The sequence below is a fragment of the Palaemon carinicauda genome, chromosome 3, assembly GCF_036898095.1.
Source record: "Palaemon carinicauda isolate YSFRI2023 chromosome 3, ASM3689809v2, whole genome shotgun sequence".
Lineage (NCBI taxonomy): Eukaryota > Metazoa > Arthropoda > Malacostraca > Decapoda > Palaemonidae > Palaemon > Palaemon carinicauda.
Window position 1 is genome coordinate 156,427,512 of NC_090727.1, and position 7,500 is coordinate 156,435,011.

The following is a 7,500-nucleotide window of genomic DNA, read 5'->3' on the forward strand; positions in this document are numbered from 1 at the left end:
GTTCAAATTTATAGCCCAAGCTATCATAAACCTTTAACCGAAACCTAGAGAGAGCAATGCCACTGCAAAAAAAAAAAAAAAAAAAAAAAATTATGTTGAACAAGCTGACATAAGTCACATAAGTCTTTTTATAGTTTATATATGAAATATCTGTTTTGATGTTACTGTTTAAAAATAAAAAAAAAATTATTTCAATTGTTCATCATCTCTCAGATCGTTTATTTATTTCCTTTCCTCACTGTGCTATTTTTTCCTGTTGGAGTGCTTTGGCTCATAGCCTCTTGCTTTTCCAAGTAGGGATGTAGCTTATCATTATTATTTTTTGCTAAGCTACAACCCTAGATGGAAATGCAGGATGCCATAAGCCCAAGGGCCCCAACAGGGAAAATAGTCCAAAGAGGAAAGGAAACAATAAGAAATGAAACCTTTTAAGAACAGTTACAACATTACAATAAACATTTCCTTTAAAAACTATAAATACTTCAACAAAACAAGAGGAAGAGAAATTAGATAGAATAGTGTGCCCGAGTGTACCCTCAAGCAAGAGAACTCTACCCCAAGACAGTGGAAGACCATGGTATAGAGGGTATGGCACTACCCAAGACTGGAGAACAATGGTTTGATTTTGGAGTGTCCTTCTCCTAAAAGAGCTGCTTGGCATAGCTAAAGAGAAAGTAGCCACTGAACAATGATAGTGCAGTAGTTAACCCCTTGGGTGAGGAAGAACTGTTTGGTAATCTCAGTGCTGTCAGGTGAATGAGGACAGAGGAGAATATGTAAAGAATATGCCAGACTATTCGGTGTACGTGTAAGCAAGGGGAAAGTAAACCATAACCAGAGAGAAGGGTCCAATGTAGTACTGTCCGGCCAGTCAGAGGACCCCATAACTCTCTAGCGGTAGTATCTCAACGGGTGGCTAGTAATAATAATAAAACACACAAAGGCACGAGAGAATTAAGTTCCCCTTCCTTGAAACCTTCCTGTAACGAAGCTCCTTGAAGAGCCAGCCATAAAACGCGATTTGCCAAAGGGTTATTCAATTCCAAGTGATGAATATTTCATCGGCTAACCCGTAATCACTGCCGATAATGATGCAAAGTGCCAAGGGCCCAAAGGGCATCTTTATACCCATTGATTGCCACAGCGCCGTCCATATGCTTTAGGCAAGGACCTTCCCATGAGGGCATTATTAGGTCTGGAGACCACACTTGTGCTTTGGCACGGTGTAACAGTTTGATTATTGCGTTTAGCAAAATTTGGTTTGAAACTATTCAAAACTAATTACATCAATAGTTAAGTCAAATATTTTAGCAGTCCACAGACACATACTAATAGAAATAAATAATCAGACTACTTTTATATGTGCAATTATTTATCACCATTATTCTTTTCTCCAAAATGAGATGACTCCTTAAACAACAAGACAATATTCTAACGACAGAATCGTGGATAAATCACACATGTAAAAACACCAATACAATAGTCTTAACGCAATTAAACCAAATGATCATACACTGCAAATTGAACATCTGTCTTGCACAAGCAAATGCGCTTTCTGGATATTAAGATCCACAATTTTCAGTGCCACTCCTAAACCATACTTCCAGCACTTCTATGGGGTTTATTTCCTCCTTTCTACACCACCAATTATGCACGTTATTTTATATCTAAGAATTCAACAGGCGTTCTACCAGACTAGGGTTCGAAACCAGTTCAAGCTCTATAGTTACTTGTAGTGTCTGCAACCTAACTATCCTTGTGAGCTAAGGATGGGAGGTTTAGGAGAGTCTATTGATCTACCCACTGAGTCATCAGCAGTCATTGCCTGGCCCTTCCTGTTCCTGGCTTGGGTGGAGATGGGGCATGGGGCTGATCCTATGTATATATGGTGAGTCTCTACGGCATTGTCCTAGGACATTGTCACTGTCCTTTGTCTCTGTTATGACTTACAAGTGTGTGTTACTATTATCCTCCTCCTCCTCCTCCTCATCATCATCATCATTATTATCATTAAATGCTAAGCTACCTAGTTGGAAAAGCAGGATGCTATAAGCCCAGGGCCCCAACAGGGAAAAAAGCCCAGTGAAGAACGGAAATAAAGAAAAATAAAATATTTTAAGTATAGTAACAACATTAAAATAAACATTTGCTATAAAAACTATAAAAACTTTAACAAAACAAGAGGAAGAGAAATAATAATAACTATTATTATTATTATTATTATTATTATTATTATTATTAGCTAAGCTAGACCTCTAGTAGGAAAAGCTGGATGCTATAAAACCAAGGCCTCCAAAAGGGGAAAAAAGCTCAACGAGGAAAGGAAATAAGGTAATAAACTACAAGATAAGTAATGAACAATATAAAATATTTCAAGAACAGTAACAACATTCAAATCGATCTTTCATACATAAACTATAAAAACTTAAAAAAAAAAAAAAGCAAGAGGAAGATAAATAACATAGAGAGTAGGTGTCGTGGATGAATAAGAGAAAAATTGGATGATATACTATTCATTAACATGAGCAGCTTTCTCAAAAAGCAGGTCGTAACTATACTCATTTTTTTTAGTGGGGCGCATTTGCACCGACTCGCAGTGGTGCCCTTTTAGCTCGAAAAAAGTTTCCTGCTATCTGATTAGTTAGAATTATCTTGTCCAACCAATCAGCGATCAGGAAACGTTTCCGAGCTAAAAGGGCACCCCTGCGAGTCGGTGCAAATCTGCCTCGCTAAAAAGAATTGACTATAAGTATGTAGACTACGGCACAGCCTGATTTACAGTACTTCCACTGTTTACCCAACAGATCATGTATAAATTCATTACAGTGCAAAGCTATTTTCAAAATAATTTTGAATCTGTCAGCACTTAACGAAAGAAAAAAGACAAAAAATAATCAATATGGATCCCAGTGATTATTTGGCAAATATGGTAACATCTCTCTCTCTCTCTCTCTCTCTCTCTCTCTCTCTCTCTCTCTCTCTCTCTCCTTTTAGCAACAGTTTCTACCACTTCAATTGTTGAATCACCTTCATCTAAACAATAGTTTTATTCAGAGGACGATGGAGACAATTAGCTAGCGCAATGTATGCAAGACTGTAGACTCGCTCCTGATGAGCCTTCAAATCATTCTCTTAACACGCCACAATAAAGAAAACAACATCCTTCAGTTATAGCAGGGGGGAGTCAGAAGGACTTTGCATTGGCTTTGGGATAGAACGTAGTCCCGTAAAGTTGCCCTGCCTGACATCGCTTAGGGGGGATCTAAGCAAGAGGAAGCGTATGTTCGTGTGTTGTACCAAGTCACCAGCGTCCTTCCTCCCAGCAGCGAGGAGTCCTAGCGAAACCACTAGTGTTGTACCAGTCACCAGCGCCTTTCCTCCCAGCAGCGAGGAGTCCTAGCTAAACCACTAGTGTTGTACCAGTCACCAGAGTCCTTCCTCCCAGTAGTGAGGAGTCCTAGCGAAACCACTAGTGTTGTACCAGTCACCAGCGACCTTCCTCCCAGCAGCGAGGAGTCCTAGCTAAACCACTAGCGTTGTACCAGTCACCAGCGCCTTTCCTCCCAGCAGTGAGGAGTCCTCGCAAAACCACTCATGTTGTACCAGTCACCAGCGTCCTTCTTCCCAGCAGCGAGGAGTCCTAGCGAAACCACTAGTGTTGTACCAGTCACCAGCGCCTTTCCTCCCAGCAGCGAGGAGTCCTAGCTAAACCACAAGGGTTGTACCAGTCACCAGAGTCCTTCCTCCCAGCAGCGAAGAGTCCTAGCGAAACAACTAGTGTTGTACCAGTCACCAGCGACCTTCCTCCCAGCAGCGAGGAGTCCTAGCTAAACCACTAGCGTTGTACCAGTCACCAGCGTCCTTCCTCCCAGCAGCGAGGAGTCCTAGCTAAACCACTAGCGTTGTACCAGTCACCAGCGCCTTTCCTCCCAGCAGCGAGGAGTCCTAGCGAAACCACCGGTGTTGTACCAGTCACCAGCGACCTTCCTCCCAGCAGCAAGGAGTCCTAGCTAAACCACTAGTGTTGTACCAGTCACCAGCGTCCTTCCTCCCAGCAGCGAGGAGTCCTAGCTAAACCACTAGCGTTGTATCAGTCACCAGCACCTTTCCTCCCAGCAACGAGGAGTCCTAGCGAAACCACCGGTGTTGTACCAGTCACCAGCGACCTTCCTCCCAGCAGCGAGGAGTCCTAGCTAAACCACTAGTGTTGTACCAGTCACCAGCGTCCTTCCTCCCAGCAGCGAGGAGTCCTAGCAAAACCACTAGCGTTGTACCAGTCACCAGCGCCTTTCCTCCCAGCAGCGAGGAGTCCTAGCGAAACCACTAGTGATGTACCAGTCACCAGCGACCTTCCTCCCAGCAGCGAGGAGTCCTAGCTAAACCACTAGCGTTGTACCAGTCACAAGCGCCTTTCCTCCCAGCAGCGAGGAGTCCTAGCGAAACCACTAGCGTTGTACCAGTCACCAGCGTCTTTCCTCCCAGCAGCGAGGAGTCCTAGCGAAACCACTAGTGTTGTACCAGTCACCAGCGACCTTCCTCCCAGCAGCGAGGAGTCCTAGCGAAACCACTAGTGATGTACCAGTCACCAGCGACCTTCCTCCCAGCAGCGAGGAGTCCTAGCTAAACCACTAGCGTTGTACCAGTCACAAGCGCCTTTCCTCCCAGCAGCGAGGAGTCCTAGCGAAACCACTAGCGTTGTACCAGTCACCAGCGTCTTTCCTCCCAGCAGCGAGGAGTCCTAGCGAAACCACTAGTGTTGTACCAGTCACCAGCGACCTTCCTCCCAGCAGCGAGGAGTCCTAGCTAAACCACTAGCGTTGTACCAGTCACCAGCGACCTTCCTCCCAGCAGCGAGGAGTCCTGGCGTGACCACTAAACCATATCACGCTGACAGAGAACGGGTCCAGCTTGGCAACCCGACACCCTATTACTCAAACGGCCTTCCAGTAGGCATATGTTTATCTCATGGGTTTTTTTCTAAGAAAATTAAGGACCGGCGTCATGACACGTCCGTGGAAGGATGAAACAGTGGGAGACGAAAATCGTAACTATCCCATAAAGGCTTCGGTATACTATCCCATACCTATTGACGTTAATACGATATTCATTTAGTTAATGTGAAGGAAGGGAGAAATCTTACACCCTAATAATATGGTTCATATGGAAAGGTGAAAAAAAAAATAATTTATAGAATAATTAATGGATTACCTCAAATTAACCAACCGTCAATTTCGGCCTTATATTTTGTATAATTATAGGCCCTTCAACTATTCATTGATCGTTAAGCTGACAAAAATCTGTTTTGGATATAATCAGTATTGATGTTTATTTGGGAGTTGTGAAAAGCGATCTATTCGACAACTGAAAAAAAAAATTTACCCATATTATTATTATTATTATTATTATTATTATTATTATTATTATTATTATTGTTGTTAGCATTATTATTATCATTATTATTATTATTATTATTATTAATATTATTATCATAATTGAAATAATTATTAACATTATTATTGATATTAAAATTATTCAGTTTCAAGCACTTATAAGCTTAGTAGTAAGCTTTACGAAAATCTGAAACAAATATTTTTCTTACCAATTACTGTAAAAGCTTCAAGATGATAATAATGATAATAATAATAACAATAATAATTTTAATAATTTCAATAATAATAATTTTATCATTTTCAAAATAATAATAATAATAATAATAATAATATGATATAATTTAAATAATAATAATTAAAATAATTTTGATCATTTTAATAGCAATAATAATCTTATTAATTTTTATAATAATATTAATAATTTTAATAATAATACTTTCATTAATATGCATAATAATAATCATAATAATAATAATTTCATAAATTTCAATAATAATAAGAATTTTAATAATAATAATAATAATAATAATAATAATAATAATAATAATAATAATAATGATAATGATAATAATAATAATAATAATAATAATAATAATAATAATAATAATAGTTCTAATAATTTTCTTATTAATAATGATTTTAATAACTAATAATTCTAATAATTCTAATAACAATATTTTTAATATTATAATAATTCTAAAAACCAAAGGTGTACTGTGTACTTCATAACAAAGGGAGTGTAAAAATTTTAGCTGGAACCAATACAAAACAGCCTGAATGATAGAATAACAGTTTTAAACATTTATTGTTACTGAAGATAGAGACATATCATTTGTTTACTGTAAATAATATCTATTCTAATGATGGTACTGTTCTCAGAATGCTTTATATTAATTGTTCATTACTTCCCTTGTAGTTAATTCATTTCTTTATTTCCTTTCCTCACAGGGCTATTTTTCCATATTGGAGCCCTTGGGATTACATTATCCTGCTTTACCAACTAGAGATGTAGCCTAGCTAATAATAATAATAATAATAATAATAATAATAATAATATTTTGGTAGTACATCCCCTTTCAACAAGTTTAGTTAAAAATAATGGCTTTCTCAGTTGCATTGAACTTATACTCTCTCATCTCAAGGGCTCTTATTATCTTTAACAGAGGCAACCATTAATTTTTACAAATAATAATAATAATAATAATAATAATAATAATAATAATAATATTGGTTCAACAGGTAATTTTCATCAGGGATATATATATATATATATATATACACACGCACACACACACACACATATATATATATATATATATATATATTCACGAGAAACTTCTACCCACTTCCATTTAAAAAACAAGCCCTGTTTCCATTTCCAAATTTGAAAAAAATGATTCGGAAACTTCGAATCAATGTGTATATCAGTAAACAGTTAATTCCTCTTTTTTTTAACTTGAACTTAATACCCATTTCTTAACTTCATAAACTAGAAAATTATTCTGGATTTAAATCGTATAAAATCGCATTCAATAATCAGCATGATTTTTTTTTTTCATTTCGCAAAAAGATATTTCCAACATTTGGAATGAATGTCTGTTCAAATTACGAATAGGAATTTGTGTAAATGTAGCTGTAAAAAAAAATTAATGTCGTTAAAAGAGCAAAGGACCACCCATGTCAAAAGGATTCTGGTTATTGTCATAAATCTTGTATAATAAAAGACAAAGTGACACTCTCCAATTTAATGTAGTTCTGACACGCGAATGGATTAATAAATCCCATTTGAAGCCAATCCCAAAATATCAACGAGATACTGCATAACAACTGAAGCTGAAAACTTATGTACACTAGAGGGGCTCTCTGTAGAGGTCAAACCTCCGCTGCGGCAGCTTATTTCTCGACCTTTTGCGTGACATTGACCTTGACCTTTGACCTTAAAGCTGAAAACTTATATATATATTAGAGGGGGCTTTCAGTAGAAAATAGACCTCCGCCGCGGCAGCTTATTTCTCGACGTTTTGCGTGACATTGACCTTGACCTTAAAGCTGAAAACTTTTATCAACTAGAGGGGCTCTCGTTAGAAGACAGACCTCCGCCACGACAGCT

At 37.9% G+C, this 7,500-nt stretch overlaps 1 long non-coding RNA gene across 1 annotated transcript in view; it reads right to left on the reverse strand.

Annotated features, from left to right (window-relative positions):
- Positions 1–7,500, reverse strand: part of LOC137637969 (uncharacterized) — a 1,042,445-nt gene that overhangs the window by 533,532 nt on the left and 501,413 nt on the right. The window lies entirely within an intron of this gene.